This window comes from Thermobia domestica, chromosome 2, assembly GCF_964235325.1.
Source record: "Thermobia domestica chromosome 2, izTheDome1.hap1.1, whole genome shotgun sequence".
NCBI classification, from domain to species: domain Eukaryota; kingdom Metazoa; phylum Arthropoda; class Insecta; order Zygentoma; family Lepismatidae; genus Thermobia; species Thermobia domestica.
In genome coordinates, this window is record NC_137455.1 from 313,091,879 (window position 1) to 313,109,832 (window position 17,954).

The following is a 17,954-nucleotide window of genomic DNA, read 5'->3' on the forward strand; positions in this document are numbered from 1 at the left end:
ACTACTACAACTACTGCTACTACTACTACTAATAATAATATTATGATGATGATGTTCTGGTTGGCTAGATGGCGCTTGATTGAATTGGTTTCTCTTATCACGACTCTCAATTCATGGTGATGGTATTTCAGGATTTCTTTCTCTGTATTCAAATAATTGCCCACTTGACCAACTACCCTTTGAGTTGCTGTCAAAAAAAAAAAAAAAAAAAAAAAAAAATGTGATCCTCCACCGGAAATCGAATCTGGGAGAATAATGCATCAAATATATGGAGATCTTTGTATACGTGGAGTTGAAAAGTGATTATTATTTACAGTAGTATTCGAAAAAAGGTCGTACGCGCCTTTAGCGTAGGAGACCCGGGTTCGATTCCCAACAGGAGCTCATGTGGTTTGGATTCCGCGTTAATTAGTAAGTTCACGTCTCATATAGCCTCGCTGCTGAAAGGGACGTTAAATTCAAAATCAAATAAATTCGATTAACTCGAAAAAAGGTAATAAACCAACATTAATTGTTTGGGAAGCGGTGATACAGAATGCTTATTATAAATAATTGTCTTTTTTTTATCAACGTCCTAGGATTATGCACCGAGGGTAAGAGAGATGGTGATGATGGTGAAATGAAGGAAATAGGAGGAAACGGGAGAACCCCGATAAAACTAACACATACGGTGTTTGTCCACGGTAAGTCACGTGGCGTGGGCTGAATCGAACCAGGGACCCCATGCACCAGAGATGAGCGTTCTATCACTAAGCCATCACGGTCGCGAATTGTTCCTTTGGGTAGCGAAAGGAATGGAGAATATAAATGATAAGAAATTCATTTTTTCCCCTAAATTATTTTCGGCTAGGAACAAATCAAAATTCTCTCTCTCATTTGGGCAACCTTTGTCTATATGTGATATAAGCTATAAGCGAAGGTACAAAGGGTTTATAAAATATGTTAGTGCTGATAGTTTTATATAAAAGTTGGTTGTCACGATGAACAGATAACACTTATCAACCTGTAGCTTTCTCATTAACAGATATAATAACGTCACGATGAAATGGAAATTTGTAGACGCTTTGCTGTATGTGTGCCAGACATGAAGTTGCGATAGAAGCCTTTAGATTTTCCGGTCAAGTATGTAAGGAAATGTTGATCAACACATAGATCCCAGGTGCTGAAATATTGCTTCCACGAGCTGTGGCCCTGATGTGTACCTCGTGTACGGCAAGCTAGTCACGCGATAGAATGCATCATTCATTGCGCACGTGGAGAAGATAAGGGAGATGAAAGAAGTGTGATCCAGGCTGCGTCCCTGGGGAAGAATCGGGATAAAAACTACGTAAATAATCTAGTGTCACTAGAGGCCATTTCTCGCAGGTGTAGAGTCGAGAAAAGCGACTTTATAAGCAGTTGTGAAAACGCGTTTCTGTTCGTTCTTTCTTCTTTGCCTTTTACTTCAGTTCGTATCCGACAAGAAATACACTTGAGTTTTTGTCTCTGGAAGTAAGGAGGTTATTTGGTGTATTGCAGGAGGAACAATTCCTCTCTCCTGAGTTATAGACAATACTGTACTGTATATATACTGTGTAATTAATGTATCTATATAGGATATATATAAAAATGAAAAAGATTATGTTTGAGACTTAATAACATTGAACCATCCGACCAATCTCGATCAAATTTTCAACATAGATAAGGTTCGGACTTGGGATGGTTTTTATCATTTCACTTTGACAGTGCAACTTAGAGGAAGGTGAGGGGAAGGTATATATAATATATACACAAAAGTGATCGAAAATTATCGATATTATTGTTGAATTCTAGTTTTCGGGGTCGCTGAGACGAACAGACACATCCAATGTCGCTTGTCGTTTAAATCCAAATTCCTCCCCCATTAGTAATCCTAAGGGACGATGGTGACATGTAAAAATAATTGAAAATGACCTATATTAGTATCGAATTCATAGTTTTTGGGGGTCCCTAAGTTGATTGGTGACAGTTTTGATGCCCTGTATGTTCAAACAAAACATATTCTCCCGTTGCGAAGAACGGGCATTCTGCTACTAGTATAGTAATATAAGTACCGCCGTATGAGGCACCTATTTCTTAACAAATTGGGTGATCTGCGCTGATCACCGATGAGGGTGGAGAATCTTCCTCTTCCGACCCTCGTTCCAATGCAACTCTGAGGTTCATCAAGCCTAGGGCAACCTGGTTAAACAAAGGAGAAGAATTGTGGTGCTGATTGGTTTCTTCATAATTGCTCAAGTCAAAAAAGCATGGAGCCCGTGCTTGCACACATAGCCTTTAGACCTTCAGGGCCTACCAAGGGAGAGGTCCCCCCCTTTTTTTTTAAGAAGTTTGGTTTACGAAAACTCCTTTCTATATTTACTCTGTCCATGTATCCGTCCGTCCGTCCGAGAGTCTACTTGATAGATCACGATTAATTTTAGCCAGGATATAGAAAGTCAAACGCTAGGAATTGAGTTTAATGATAGGTTCGATCTGTCTACTGGAAGTAGTAGAGATCGATCATTTCCGGTTTTTACGTGAGAACGAAACAATAATAGATATTGAGTTGCCGTCTTCTCCAATCGATTAAGTGTCCCAAGAATACATTTCAACTTCATCCTTAACTCCCTACTAAAATTAGAAGTGATAGAAATCTGCTGCACCTTGCGTTTCAATATTATTATCTTAAAATGGCCATATCTCGGAATCAGTTAAGTTTAGGTATATGGAATTTCATATTTAAAGATTTCATTGAAAACAATTACACATGAGTTTTGACGTTTTTTTAAAAAAAGAAAATATTTTCTCTAGAAATGAAGAAAAGATGTGGGGAGAAAAGGGGTGGAGTTACCATTCGCTGGTAGATTGGCATAGTGAAGTATCTATTTCTTTTTAAATTGAACAATCTGGTCAGTATGTTGATTTAAATAAAAGTATATTTTAAGATATGCCAAAACCTTTGAAGTCCTGTAAGTCTGCTACTACTGAGTTTTGAGGTGCGTCATTTGTGAAATAATAAATATGATCATAAACTACCTCAAAGTTGCAATAACCCAATTTCGAAAAAAAAAAAAAAAAAAATAGATATGTCACCTGTCATCCTACCGACGAATTATTATATTAATCTTTCCGTATCGCGGAATCCCTTGAAGATACGAAATTTCTTATTTAGATTTTTCATTTAACGCAATTAAACAGCTGTTTAAACATTTTTGATATTTGATCTAGAAAGGAGGGAGAAGGGATAACAATTAAAATAGGTAGGATGGTTCATTTATTTAGGTTTATTTTTTTTAAAATACTGAAACAGATGTTTAATTATCTTAAATTAAAACTGGAAATATGACATTTCATGTTTCTGAACTTAGGGGATTCCGAAATTTGAATATATTTCATTATTATTATTATTGGAAATTCGATTTTCTAGGGGTGTCGAGAACAGCCAGCCACATGCATGTGGGATTAAATGAAGTATTCATTAAACCTTATTCTTCTCGTAAAAAGAACGGGACTTCTGAGAGAAGACTATATAAAAATAGAATTAAGAAAACATAAATAATTAATACTTTTTGGACCAGAGTATATACTTATTTATTAAAATAAGTAATATAAATTTATTAAAACGCGTAACAGTTTCAGTAACTTAAAGTTATCTTTATCAAACGTAAACTGGAAGAGATATCTTCATAATGTATGATGAAGATAACGTTAACTTATTGAAACTGTTACACCTTATTTTAATTGTAATAAATAAGTATATATTATGGTCAGAAAAGTGTTAATTATTTAAAAAAACACATGGAAAATTAAAGAAAACGTAATTTCTCGCCGCCCCCTTTTCTTCCCTGTTTTGGAAATTATTCTTACATTTGTTTTGTGCGTAAGCAAAACAGTCATGCTTTTCATTTTTGAGGAACCCAAAGTTTTGTGTATAACTTTGCCATTTTTTTATAAAAGTCTTTTACTCTTTCTCTCTCTCCCTCTCTCTCTCTCTCTCTCTGTGTGTGTGTGTGTGTGTGTGTTTGTTCCTGTTTGTTTATGTAACAAAGAGAGAAGAGAAGAACCTAGGAATGTCCGAGGAAGGTGGTACCATTTGGATGTGGTGGTAATAAAATAGAAGTTCCTCTTTCGTGTAAAGCGCAGTTATTACGTTTACCTGCGGCGCTGGTATGGTCTTTTTACTCTCTCGTTTCTCTGCTAGGAGAAAATGCAACAGGCCGGGGCGGGAATTGGTAGCCGAATTAATGCCCAGATGGTGCTGATAGGTCACGGTCCGGTGAGGAATTCAGAGGACGCTTGGTGACCTCGTCTGACCTCACTTAAAAACCAACAAAGTTCAGAATGGAGTTCCCACCACTAAGTTTTTTTTTCTTTAATAGAAGATAGGTCGATTTGGTTACCCAAGAATGGAAATGGAAAGCATACAGGTAGTTACAATGTGTAGGAGAACTCATTAATTGAGTGGCACAGTGATAGAATGCAGTGGCTCAGAGGTAAAGCGCTCACCACGGATACGTTGGATTCTTGGTTCGATCTCAGCTCATGTTAAGTAGGCTTTGTGGTGGACAAACACCATGTGCATGTTTTCTTGGGGTTCATCCGTTTCATTCCACTTTTTTCATTCATCCTTGTCATTACTGTCTCCTTTAACGTACACGGCATGAGCCTGGAACGTAAAACTGAAAATTTTCATTTCAATTTTTCCAGCGCTTTTTGATATTCTCCATAGAACAGGATAGAAAAATGTTTAGGAAAAGGGGTAGGGTTGCAAACGTTATAGTAAGATGGTCATATATATATATATAAACACCTTCAAGTTAGAGACATATTAGGGTAATGAAATTTGGTGTTTATATTCCTTATTCAATGTAAGTGGGCATAAGCCACAGACTTTTCGGTAATTTTATTTTGAACGGGAAGAGAGAGGTTTTTTTTTTTTTTTTTTTTTTTTAAGCAATATGTGAAGACTTCAAGATTGTCTGTCTCAGCATCACTGGAAACGGGTGAACCATTTGAAATGAATTTTTGAACATAACACTAAAAGGCAATATGAGCATTATCATTACACATTTATTGAATTGCGTATACTAGGAGAAAAAAGTTTGTAATTTTCACAAAGAACAATGTCATAGACGTATTCTTCTCGTACGTAGAAATTTCAGCTAGTAATAAATATAGTTTAAATACTGTTACATCACAGCTTTCATGGACCTCTTATGACGCCTAAGGATTCCTGATAACTTTTAGATGATGCTAAGAAAAATTAGGATATAAATTTTGTACATAAATTTACGAAACGAGACCAAGAGAAAGCTTGTCGAGAATGAGACGAGACAAGAAAGAATACTTCGAGAATCGAGACGAGCTTCTACAAAATTTACTAGACGAGATGAGAAAAACCTTATTTCTCGTCTCATCGGCAACACGGGCTGGACCAGTAAAAGGGTTATCCATGCAAAGGAAGAACATTTTATAGAGTAAGTAATTTTCAGAGATGTGAAGAAAGTCTCATCATCACGCATGGAATTTAAAAGAAAGTGCATTCCAATATTCTTTTAAATTAAATTAGACAGTCCAGTTACAGGCTTTATATTTACATAGAATAATGATTTGTTAATTAACTCAATATATTTATTACGTTCTTCTAGGTTTTTTTTTTTTTTTTTTTTTTTTTTTTTGCTTTAATTTCCTGAAGAGAAAGTGCAACGAAAGCAGAACTGTTCCACGACCCTAGCCGAATCTGATTTTGCTGTTACTTGTGCATCTAAATGATCTTGAATTTAAAAGGGTCTCGAAACTACGGCCTATGAGCCAACAACAGCCACTAATCCGACTTTCCGCAGTTTATTTTGATTAAATTCTAAAATATACTTAGTAAATCATACAAAATAATAATAAGATATTATTATACGCAGATATACCCAATAACTGACATAGGTAATGAAATTGGACACTTTAATTGTAATTAAAAACATAAGATTTATCCTAAAAGCTTACATTAAATGATATACATAGGTAATTCACATACTGAAACTAAACATTATAATTATAATACTTACGTAGCAAAAACTTCCACTGATAACTATTTGCAGTTGTGGATCAAGTTTACTACTGGAAATTATCATCAGGGACTTCATATAATCATCAGTTAATTTGAGTCTGTATATATATTTTTTGTACATATTTTATTTTGGAGAATGTTACTTCACACAGTTAAGTAGTTCTGAAAGTGGGAAAAATTGTTACAAGCAAATTTATGCAACTGATCAAACTCTGAGAGTGGAAGACTCTCATAAAATTCCAGCAACGATGAATTTAAATGTTTTTTTTTTTCTTTAAAATAACATTCCAAAAATATACTTAGTCTCTGCCTTTATCCATCTGTTGAAATCAGAAAGAGTTAACCTATCACTTGCAGTTTCAGTATTGGATCCTCATAATTTGGAGGCCCAAAATTTTACAATGTGATATAAACTAATTTTGAAAGAATTCTGTTACATATTCTCTATTTACCCAGTTTGTCTGTGTGTCCAGCAGCCAAAAAAAAAATCAAAAGCTACTTGAAAGAGGACCTCAATTTTTGACTGGGATGTAGAGAGTCAGAAGTAAGGAATCAGGTTTGTTGATGGAGGTGATCCATTCAATCTATCCGAAGATATGCTCCTCCGTAAGTTCCCATAGTAGCTGTTATAGATCGAGTTACCCCTTGTTGTTATGCAACCCTATTCTCTCTAAAACCCAGGTGGTTGCATACTATTCAGTTACTTTTAGCAGGTTGGCAAGTATATTCCATCTCTAATCCTACTAACACCAGAAGTGATAGAAATCTGGAACTAATATTGAGGAAATGCCACGCCATACAAACCAAACTCCTTTACGTAGTGCGCGCGAGACTTTTTTCTTTTTTGGTAACAGACAACGAAAGAGAATGTTATGTCACAGAAGTGCAAACATTCACTTATTCGTTATTTTCAACTGTAGTGAATAAACAACGTGTGCGTGGGTTTTCTCATGGTTCTCCAGTTTCCTCCTACTTTCTTCATTTCACAATTTTCTTCATTTCTCATCATCGTCGTCTCCTTTAGCCCATCCGGTTTAAAGGTGGGACGTAAAACTCAGATTTCATTTTATTTCACTTTATAATTTTCAAGAAACAAAAATACTCAATAGTACAACAACAACAACAACTACTACTACTACAAATATTATTATTATTATTATTAATAATAATAATAATAATAATAATAATAATAATAATAATAATAATAATAATAATAATAATAATAATAATAATAATAATAATAATAATAAGAAGAAGAAGAAGAAGAAGAAGAGGAAAAATACCAGAATTCTCAATATGTAGAATGGTAGATATATATATATTTATAACTAATTTTCTGTTCCTTCGGAACCTAAGAATTTGCCATCTCTCATTTATCTATCTCTTGCAAAATAATAAAGGACTATGACTACCATGCTAATCAACGGTAAAATTAGCTAGAAAAAAACTCTCAAAGCTCATTCATGAGTATATGGTTAGCGTACGCGCCTTTGGTGTGGGGAAACACGGGTTCAATTCCCGGCGGAAGCTCACATGGTTCGGATCCCAAGTTAAGCTGTAGATTCAGGTCTAATATCGCTTCACTGCTGAAAGAGATGCCAAGCTGAAAATCAGATCAAACCAGGTGAGTTAAAAGATGATTATCGATCTAGAGTTTTCGATGTTAATTTCAAGGAATATTCGTTATTTTTCCTAAAATTGACATTTTCTTCTTTTCTTTAAAAAAAATAATAAGCCAAATAGAAACGTTCACAATTCATTGGTTTCTTCATTATTCGAAGGTCTCAAAGCAGCTTTACAACATCTATATATGCATAACAGAAATACCAATTTTTTAAGAACATTGATTTACATTACGTAGAATCTGGCAATACTAACTATAAACAAATGGATTTCATTTCATATTGTCAAACTGCAATAGACTTTCAAATTAAGGGAATATTTCAAATATTGATCTATCATTTTTGATTTCAGAGATATAAACTTTCTTCTTGGGATTCTGAATCCATTTCAAAACACGTTTCTCCCTTACTCTGACAATTTTTCTGCGAGAATCAATAATCAAAGCGGAAGGTATAATAGATATCTAGAACTTCGGTTTCAATACTTCTAGCTATAATACATACTAGGTAACACACACAATAAGAACAGTGATAAAGTCTATCCTTCGGATTATGAATCCATATTTTAAAAAATCGTTTCTGGTTAGTAACGTTTTCACTGTGTGCTGTAAAATTGTGTTGAAAACAGAAATGTGTTGGACACTGAATTCATGCCAAGAGACCTGTAGCCAGAAATCCATTTCGGGAGAAGAGGGTGTCTGACTATTGTTACTTTGAAAAATTAGTGTCAAAATTGCTATTTAATCTTTTGTAGGTAGTAGTTTTCTGGGAGAACCCCATGCACCACACCGCCAGAAAAGAAGTAGGTCGTGGGTCAAGTGGATCAAAATTTGAGTGGAACAGTGGGTCCTGAGTGAACAGGACATGACCCAATGCGTCCTACCACCCACCGTGACCCACTCTGACCTATCGACCTACTATGACCCACCGACCCAATGTGCTCAGTGCATTGTAGACAGCATCTTCTGAACACTAGTGAATTTGTCTAAGTTTTACTTTCAAGGCCTCTATTTTAATTCCTTTTTCATTTGTTTCTATTTACCTACTTGAGATGAGTATTTCTAAGTAAAAAGAGAACTTCAGGCACTTCTGGATATTAATATTTATAATAGTAATAATAGCAATAGAACTTACTTTTTCGCTTTTGAGATACAGCCAGTTTTACAGTTTTTTCCCTTTACTTTGGCCTTAATTTGATACTTTCAAATTTCATCCTGTTTTCCATTGAAAAGTAGCTGTAATTCAACAAGGAAATAATTATATCTGGTAATTTAGTTGAAATTCATCGTAATATCGTACATCCGGTGGAAGACTGTTGCAAGTCAAAATTACACACTTGTGGGAATATGACACTTAAAGTTCGTTATTCTGTCAAAATCGCTCCCTGGAATACTATTATTTCTGCCATCTAGGGGTTAATTTGTTTAGATACGTATATGCGAAAATACCACCAGGTAGAGTTCGCTTCTCTCTCTCCATTCTCTTTTGAGCAATGATATCTCAAAATTTCCATTTGTTGAGTTGTAACATTCTTCATCGGGTATGCGATATGTTCCATGACACACACTTTATACCATTTTATATCGTAAAAATCAAATCCACCGGTATTGTAACAGAGCAGTATTTGAGCGATTGACCGAAGAAATTCAAACTCCGATTAGTCATAATTTCACAGCCTTGTTTTCTTACAAGTGTAAACTCTTTAGTCAGTGGAGAGAAGGGCATTTAATTATGGGCCAGAATTGATGATGATGGGATTTGGTGGGTCATGGTGGATCGTGGGTCACGGTGGGTCAGTGGGTCATGGATCAAGTTTTCATTGACCCACACCATCTCTGCAACTCGCTCTTGCTTGGGTAAAACATTTCTTCCTATGTGTTATCATTTTTACTTTGATACCTGTCAACAGACGAACGGATTTACATAGTTGTACAATAAGGGCTTCCGAAATGTATTCATAAGTCTGAAAATTATAAAATCTTGCTAATTATAAGTAAACTACTTGTAGCTTGTGAAGTAGAAATCTTGGAATTTTCTTCGGGTTCTTTTTAGTATATCCTTAAGTTTAAACAAGGAAATGTTATTTACCTTTTGTATTCTGTGTATAAGACGTGGAGGAAAATCAAAAGGAAAACAGGTAGCGTTGAAATTGCTCTGAATAAAATCTAAATTGTTGTAATATTGATATAAAATTGGTCGTCTGGAAGCAGATTTGGCTGTTGTGGCAGAAACATCAGAAAGAGTTTTGTGTGCCTTGGGTTTTCTTTTATCTCCTGTTTTTATTCGTTTCCCATTTCTTTTATTTTCAACTGGAGTGTATTCTTTTTACTACCTGGCCGGATTAAATCGAGGGATTCTTCAGAGTGACGCTTTACTGCTCCTCTGGTTTGGGGCGTCCCCCCTGACAGTCAGTCGTCATTCTCATCCTCCTGGGAGACCTTTCCGGGTTTGAACTCTCCACCGTAATCAAAGGCGGCAGTTATTCTCCGATTTATCCACCACCCCAACGGGAATATCAAACTTGTCCCTAATGGGACTTGCTTTTCTTTCCTTTTCATCAAATCGTATTGAAGCGATGAAGGGAGGATGAAAGAAAGTGGAAGAAAACGGTCGGATTTCGCAACGAAGGAGGAAGATGAAGATGAGGGTGTTTCTTCCTTGCTGAGACGACGATTCTGAGCAAGTATCTATTCAAAGGAATTTAGTAGAAAAACGATTTTACTCCAGGCTCTTCTTTATCTTTATAAGAAGGAACGACAAGATTTTTCTCTCGGACTTCTGTTAATGAAAACAATTACATCTAATTACAGTCTATCTGAATGTTCTTCCCGAAGACATGTTCTAGCCCACTTACCCTAAGTTAGATAGGTGGAACTACTAAACCAGAGGTAGGGTGGCTAGTTTCTTTTCCCTGTGGTTGAAAAAGGGATATGGCAAACTGATAATTACGTGCTGAAGGTGAAGAAACTGGTTGATAATTATAATTAGGGATAACCCGTACATAAGAACTAGGTAGTCAATCATTTTTATACGTCAGTTAATATTCCTCCGATATAAGGGACTCTGATTTCTTACATTGTCAAGGTGCTAGAATCTGGACAGAAGATTCTAATTATAGAGAACTTTATAAAACGCAGACCTTACGTAAAGCGGAAACTTCTCGAAAACGAAACTTACGTATAAGAAAGTTGTCTAAAACCACAGATTCCTAAACAAAATACTTGTTCAAAAATTAGGATTAGGAATTAGATTTCTAGCTTTCGGCATCCATGGCCTATTAGCCCGTCACATACATACAAGGGATGACGTTCCTCGGAGATCACATGACCTAGGAATTAGAGAGAAAGAAAGGTATGGGGAAAGAAGGAAGTGGCTTGGGACTATTATGTTAGGTACCATCCCATCATTTGCCTGGTGTGAAAAAGGAAAACTCAGGATAAATCTCACGCAAAATGGCTGGCCTAAAAAAGCTGTTACACCTTTCCGATCGAGTGCCCCCACCGCGAATCTTGTTCAAAATGGTACATAATATGTAAGGTTAAAAATCATCTAAACTAAAACTGATATACAGAGGAAATTTGTCCAGAATAGAACTTGGATAGGGCGGAAACTTAAATTGAATCAACCATCCAGTTCCAAGTTGTTACATTTAATACAAAATTACTTAAAATGAAATCTTGTCCAGTTCGAAATAGAATGCTGAAGCTATTACATTCCACTTTGTTCATGTTTCACTGTAAATCGTAATTCGTTCATCAATATTGACCATCATTACCGTTGATTTGATTACAATAATGAATTCCGAGTTTATATACAGGATCCAGGATTCTCTGAGGGGGGTGCACCAATAACTATCAGTACATTTGAATCAAATTTAATTTTTTTTTAATGCCTTTAGGCATCTGTGAGGAACTGACTTAAACTATTGTGTTTAGCAAAACCGCTTTCTTTTTAGCCCGAAACGGAAACATGACATGAAATTTTAGGAAAGTATTGCTATTTCCACTGCCAGTTTCTCACTTTAGATAGTGTATATTCAGAACGGGGGGGGGGGGTGCACGTGTTCCGGTGCACCCCCTAAATCCGGCCCTGTAGATATATATATATATATATATATATATATATATATATATATATATATATATATATATATATATATATATATATATATTTTGAAAATACACAATATACACAATACATCATCTGACGCATTTATATGCGAAAAGTAGGTCAAGTTACAGGTAATGGGTGATATACCTTAATAAATAAATATTCATAAGTAAATACTGCTGTATTAGCAACTTTCGTGTCTATAGAACAAACACTATGTGTACGAATAATACTAAACTCTTATAGATTGGTAACTTTAACTTCCTCCTCGATACTTATTACCTGATTGTAGCAAATGTAAAAGATAGGTAATACCGGTATATTTTTTTTTCGTCTTGGGTAGGATGAAATTTCTGCTGTTTTTTTTTCTTTCTATTATACGCTTATACATGAAGTTTGTGTTTACCTTTTTTCACGTGTATATTTGAAAATCATATGACGTGTATGTTTTACATGCAAGCGTATATAGGAAATGCGTGTGTTTATATATTTTGCACATGTACCTTGGTACATAGGAAATCTACAGGTTTCTTTATGTTTTTCACGTATATACAGAAAATGTGTGTTTTTCTCACGCGTATTCCAATATGAAATTTCTGTGTTTATGTTTTTCATGTATATACTTCAAATATACATGTTTCTTAATGTTTCCTCACGTACGAACATGGAATGTGATTCTTTGTGTTTTTCATGTGTAGGTAAGAAATTTTTATGTTTTTCACTTGTATCTGTAAAAATTGTGTTTCTTTATATATAGGATATGTGTGTATTTGTTTTATACATGCATATATCTAAAATATGTGAAATTTGTGTATTTCTATTTCTTCACAGATATACGATGATACACGCAATTTGCATTACGTTATGTTTTTTTTTTCCACGCGTATATTCGAAATTTGCGTGTTTTTTTTTTCGAATTTTTCTCATATACAGCTTGCTTTTGTATGTATTATCACGTGACACCCCTAATGGGTTCCACCAGTTTTCACCTAGTTGGTATATAGTTTTGCTGATACATTTCCATTTTCAAGCTCGTAAGACTCTGATAGAATGTCAACATTGTGAAGCATTATTTATTTAACAAAACAGTAATTCAAACTAGTTATGATTATTAAGTATATATATTTATAAAATTAATATAAGAAAAACATATATATAGAATAGAAGTTTTCTTTCAACGTTTTGACTGGCAGGCTAAGGAAACTTGTGTAGTTCTTGTACCGCCCTGCTCAATTGGTCCGTACTCACTGAGGACAGGTGCAATCAGAGGGAGGGAAAAAGAGAGCCTAGTAGTAGGAGTAGGAGAAAGGACTTTCTGTTGGAAGAGACCGCAATTTAAAATCAATACTTGTTCTGGGGGCGTCCAGAGACAGGGTTTGAGAGAGAGAGAGAGATGAAACTGGGGAAAGGGGCGGATGAAAGGGAAAAGAGAGTCATCGTATTTCCCCTTGAGGCTGGAAGCTGACACTGGAGCAGAGAAAGAAAGAGAGGAAAGGCTTGGGGGTCCCATGGCTGGCTTGGCCCTGGCCATCTACGCACTCACACAAGAGATGTGGCAGTTATTGTGCGTAATGTATAGACCAGGTGGATGGATAGGCATGCGCAGATTATCCAATACTAACTGCTTGGTGTCCTCTCTCTCGAGCCACCTCCAACCTCGTGCAAACAAGAATTTTCTATCGATTTGACAACAAAGAAGACGAGGGTCAGTTGTTAAAAAAATGATACATTGGGATTGAATGTCTTAGATACCTATATTTTTCTCATAGCTTCTCTCAATGAACACATCTTGTATGTACTTTCTTAATTATATGTATGAAATAGAACTTTGATTTGCATGTTGAAATATAAGTATGTGTTTATTATTGATTCGATTTTAGGTGGAATGTTGCCATCTATCGCCTTCAATTAGACAGAAATAGGTTGAGTGAGCTCGACTACTGCATAAATTTCTGCTGATGTTCCGCTGAGATTTTCTTTGTAATGCCAGATAAATGTCAAAATAACATCTTAATAATAATAGAATTATTTCACTATTCCGAGCAGTGTACTTATTTCTTGCAACAGTTGCTAAGGAGGAGAAAAGGGACAAAGAAAAAGTGAAGTTCACCAAATTACCATATTCTCCCAAGAAATATTCACCATTCACAATTTTATTCTACATGAGGTATCTGAATTCAAAAATAGAAGTAGTAGTTACATCACAGTAAGGAGCTTGGTTTCTATTGTTTGACATTTTCTCAATTAATATTAAAACCGGAAGTGGTAGTAGAGAGATTAGAGTGGAGATCGAATAATAGTCTTGAAACGTTAATTGATTGCAGAAAACAGTTTCTCACAGTCTATTATCGTTTTTGCTCAAGAGTGGTCAACGTTGAAACCGGAAATGGTTCATTTCTACTACTTCCGGTGAATGGATCACCTCCATAAATGATCTCGGTTTCTAAGTTCTGACTCTCTACATCCTAGCCAAAATTGATGGTAATCCATCAAATATTTTTATATATCTTTTTTTTTTTTTTTTTTTGTTTCCCAATGGATAGACACACTTTATTTGCCTCCCGGACAGACGGACAGGGTAAATATATAAAGCGTTTTAGGTACACCAAACTCCTTTTAAATATCCCATGATACCTGCATCAATTAATATTAGTTATTGCTGGTTTTAGGCTGCAAGTTTAAACCCAATTAATCGTAGTAGCACATTGATTGGAATTTTGCATCCTTTTGTCAACATCAAGGCTTTGGGGAGACTTACGGTCTAAAATGGGATCTGAACCACTGCAGTGCGTTCGATATTCTCCCACTGGTAATTGAAGCCTGAGACCTCGTGCACCAAAGACTAGGAAGTTCAGGCAAAAACTGTGTTTATTCCGAAGTAAGTCGCGTAAGAAATTTACTTTGAACTGCTAATATATTAGAATCTGTGTTTGTTTGTCTATTCCTTGCCTTCAGAAGTAACAATCTTATTTACGATATATATATATATATATATATATATATATATATATATATATATATATATATATATATATATATATATATATATATATATATATATATATATATAATATATGAGGATATTTCCAAAAGTATCCGTCCACGCCATTGGTAATAAGCATGTTGTGCCATCTATGGAAAAAATAATGTATCTGTTTCAACTGTAGCTGTGTCAGTTCATTGGATGCAATCATTTACATCAATCGCTGTGATAAAACTTAGTCGTGGTGTTTGAATGCTGCATGACAATGTTCCAGTCCACACGGCTGTTCTCAAGGCTAGTGAGAAACTGTGTCTTCGAGGAAATTTAACACCTACCTTACAACCCAGATTTAACACCACGGAATCTCGAACTTTTTTTTTTTTTTTTTAAGATACAAATGGTATGTGAAAAGCGTATTGAAAGAGATTATATTGAAAAGTAACACTGTTGTTTTCTTTCTATCACTTGCATATATTTTACACACATATTCTTGGAAACGCCCTCGTATATTTAATAAACTTTTAGATGTTGCTTGTTAGCTGCAAGCGTAATGTGCACACTGAAATCATTAACAAATCAACAATAGTAATAGTAATAACAAGAAAGGAGACCTATTTAATATATGTTTGAACCTAACGGCATACAATACAGAAGAAGTAGCGTATTACGTGTATAATTACTTTCGCTTATGGAAAAGCAAATATTTTTGAAACGATTTCGAAGCTTCTGCAACTAGTAAGCTCTCTTGTTACAAAAAAAAAAAAAAGTTTTTAAAAATCTTAGAAATTATTATAAATGCTCGTATATACTGCATTTACATCAGGACCGTCTTAATGCATAGGTTCAATGGGCACTTGCCCAGGTGCCTCATGTTAATCTATGTATGTCGAGTGACTTGTTTTAAAAATAAATACTACTACACAATGTTACAAATGGGTATCGTGATTTGGCTCTAACTTAGTATTTATTCTTGGTTTAATTTTACACTCACGTCTGCTATAGTATCATCTCACATGCATGTAGACCCGTGTAGACCCATTTATGTTCTATTCCTATAAGTGATTGTCGTAGAGACCCTAGCACACTGGTTTTGCCCAGGGGTCTATAATACTGTTGAGATAACAATATAGATAATTGAAAACCAACCATCTCTCATCATTTACTTTGTTAGAAGTCAAATTAACGTTTAACAGGCTTAATTCATGTATTTTTGTTTCAAGTACTGTACCATTTAGTATTCTCCTTTTTTCTCCTTCGAAAATTTCACTAAGTCCAAACTCCAATTTTTATGATCCATAACTCGGGAACCAAAGGTCTACCTAGGTAACTCTGCTATTTGTTTATTAAGCAAGTCAAGCTTTAATCACTATCAATTGCATACGCAGAATTTTTTTTCAAGAAGAGATGGGGAGGGGGTTCAAGCTATCAAGTTTACATTGTTTCAGGATTTTTGTATACGAGAATATGGTAAATGGTCATTTTTTTAAATAATATTTTGATGAGGAAGTGCCATATTATAAATTAAAACTTCTTCTTTTGCGTACGCACTGACCTCCATGCAGTTTGGTCAAAACGGGATAAGTTCTGCAGATCGCTTATGATACACACTCTGTCCAAACCCGAACTTCTGGTGCCTCATAACTCGGCAACCAAAGGTCTACGCAGGTAAACATTTCATATGTTTACTAAGCAGATCAAGGTCTACCTTCGTGCCAACTTCAGTCAATATTGGATGAGTTCTTTAGCTTCCGTAGATGATACATACTCTATCCAACCCACAACTTTGGTTTATCGTAACGCAGAAACCGAAAGTCTACACAGGAAAATAATTGTTATACATACTAAGCAATATAAAGTCTACTTCCATGCAAAGTTTGGCCAAGATCGTATGAGTTGTGTCAGTGGCGTGTGCAGAATTTCATCTATGGGGTTTCCAAGCATTCAATTTCATAGTATTTTAGGACACGCATATAATGTATGTTTGTATGTATACAGGGCCGGATCGAGGATTTTCTGACGGGGGTGCACCAATAACTACCAGGAGGGGCGGATCCAGGGATGGGAGATCGGGGCGATCACCCCTCCAGAAGAGGAAACTTTCTTATTTTATATATATAAATAAAACTCATTCCAAAGTTTGGAGCCCTTAAAAGTAGCAGTATGACAACCCACTGTTCCCCCTCAGAAGTCGGTCCTGGATCCGCCCCTGACTACCAGTACATTTGAATTTCTTAAAATGGGTTTAAACATCTGTGGTGTAAATGAGGAATTGCCCTGGAAATGCTAACTGTCTGCTCTCAGTGAATCCTTTTCCTTCAACCTTCAGAATATTGACTTAAACTATTGATTTTTCAAAACTTCGTTTTCTTTTATACCCAAAAGGAAACATAACAGCAGATTTTTTTGGAAATTGTTCTTAGTTTTACTGCTAGTTTCTCACTTTAGGTAGTGTGTATTTACAACGAAGGGGGGTACATGTGCACCTTTGCACCCCCTAAATCCGGCCATATATATATATATATATATATATATATATATATATATATATATATATATATATAAAATATAGTAGGAGGGCGCTGTGGTTTAGTGGTAGAGAGGTTACCTCTGGTGCGTGGGGTTCCTGGGTCCATCCCCAGCCAAGTAAGTTTGTGGTAGACAATATCGTTTCCGTGGGTGTTCTCGGGGTATTCCCATTTCTTCCCACTTTCTCATTCCACCAATTTTACCATCATCATTCATTTGACTTAAACATAGTTTCCCTTAGCCGAAAAGGGCATAATCGCGGGACGTTAAACTGAAAGATTTCATTTCGTTTCGTTGTTAATAATATAGCAATTGTTTATTTTTCTATAATATCTTACTGAAAGCTTAAATCCCGAACTCCCCTTGTGTACGCCACTGAATTCTGTAGATTGCTAAGTGAAAGATAAAACCATCTTTATCATAAATATACTTAATCTACAGTAAGTTTCTACGTTTCATAGAAGCCTTTTTTATTCATTTGTACACATTAAAATAATATCAGTTAAAAGAAAAAAAAATCATATCTCATGTGATATTATAGGGGCAGTCTCACTGCGGGGAAAACACTGTACAATATACGATATGTATGAGTACTGCACAATTTATATATATGATATAATGGGAAAAGTTTTAAATATTTTCTGTTGTTTTT